Genomic DNA, 1,901 nt, shown 5'->3' with positions numbered 1-1,901 from the left:
AGTGGTGAACAAAATGGATACCAATTCCTGCCTCATGAAACTCTATCCTAGTGGGAGGAGACAGACAATACAGAAAGCAAATAAGCAACATGCATAGTATATGTATATTAGATGAGTTTATATAGAGGGTGGTCAGGGAAAGTCTGCCTCTCTGAGAAAGAGAAATAAATGTGATCTTTGACCTTGAGGAGGACAGGGTTAGTGAATCTCAGAGCAGGAGAGGGCTGGAAGAGGGGAGACATTGAAAGGAAGAGGAAGAGATGAAAAATGTGGCTCCTTCTCAAAATACAATAGGACAACCCTAGCCAGTTTGGCTCAGTGGATAGAGCATCAGCCTGCAGACTGAAGGGTCTCGGGTTCGATTCCAGTCAAGGTCACATGCCCAGGTTATGGGCTCAATCCCTAGTGAGGGCATGCAGGAAGCACCCAATCAATATTCTCTCTCATCATTGATTTTTTTTATCTCTCCCTCTCTTTTCCTATCTGAAATCAATAAAAATATATTTTAAAAGCACACAATAAGACAAAGACAAGTGTCATATGATCTCACTCATATATGGAATCTAAAGAACATAATAAACTGATGAACAAAATAGATCCAGAAACATGTAAACAGAATAGACTATGGAATCTCAGAGGAAGGTGGGGGTGGGTGGATGGGAAGTGATTAACCAAACAACTTGTCTGCATATATGTGTAACCAGTAGACACAGACAGTAGTGTGGAGAAGGCCTGGGGGAGGGGGAGGTGCAGGATAGTAGGGGTCAAAGGGCAAAAGAGGGATCTATGTAATACTTTCAACAATAAAGATTAAAAAACACACAATAGGCCAAATCATTACTGGACCCAGATAAATTAATGGGTGCATGAATTTATTTAATTGGAATCAAAGGACATTATTCCTTACTTTTTTAGGCTGACAAGGAAGAGAGGCAGTAGGCAGCATGTTTTAGGGTGTGCCCAGATCTGCCAGAGTCCCACAGCTGGTGAGGCCCTACTTTGCTGTTTTCATCATAGTGGGTATAAGCAGGAAGAATTGCAGAGTTTATTTCTTGAACTGAATATTTAAAATTTTGGTCGGAATAGATGATTTAATAAAAAAATTTATTTTAAATGCAAGTAAACTGGAATACCCAATCCAAAAGCTGATAAGTTCAAATAAAGAAGTAAAATGAAATAGTTGTCTTATATGGAGGTAGTTGGTTTCCAAAGTTTATTCCTCAGGAGAGTCTGTCATCTGAAGAGATGGTGAAAACTACCCCAAGGCTTGACTTCTCAGCAAGAATTACAAAATATTCTGAGATGGTTCTTGTATGGATCACATGTTAGAAACAATGCCTGGTAAACAAGCACTATTAGATCTTATAGTTATTTCTAACAGTTGATCAGTGAGCATGAAATTGAATTATTCAATACTAGAGGCCCGATGCACGAATTTGTACACAGGTGGGGTCCCTCGGCCTGGCAGGCAATCAGGGACGATCAGGACTGTGGAGGTTGGCCAGGGGGAGGGATGAAGCGAGGTGGGCTGGCTGGAGGGAGGGGCCATGGGAAGTTGGCAGCCTGGGTAAGGGACTGTAGGAGGTTGTCCAACCACAGGAGGTTGGCTGTGGGAGCACACTGTCCACCAGGGGCCAGCTTCTGTGTTGAAAATCTGCCACCTAGTGGTCAGTGCACATCATAGCAACCCATTCACCAGTCCTTAGGTCAGTCAGTCACTTAGGCTTATAGATAGACTAGTAACCCAGTGCACGAAATTCGTGAACATTAAAAAGGAATTAATTGCCCTAACCGGTTTGGCTCAGTGGATAGAGCATCAGCCTGCGGACTCAAGGGTCCTAGGTTCGATTCGAGTCAAGGGCATGTACCTTGGTTGCGGGCACATCCACAGTGGGGAGTGT

The sequence above is a fragment of the Myotis brandtii genome, unplaced genomic scaffold (assembly GCF_000412655.1).
Source record: "Myotis brandtii unplaced genomic scaffold, ASM41265v1 scaffold1257, whole genome shotgun sequence".
Taxonomy (NCBI): Eukaryota; Metazoa; Chordata; class Mammalia; order Chiroptera; family Vespertilionidae; genus Myotis; species Myotis brandtii.
The sequence above is the reverse complement of the archived record's forward strand: the minus strand, read 5'-3'. Positions refer to the sequence as shown.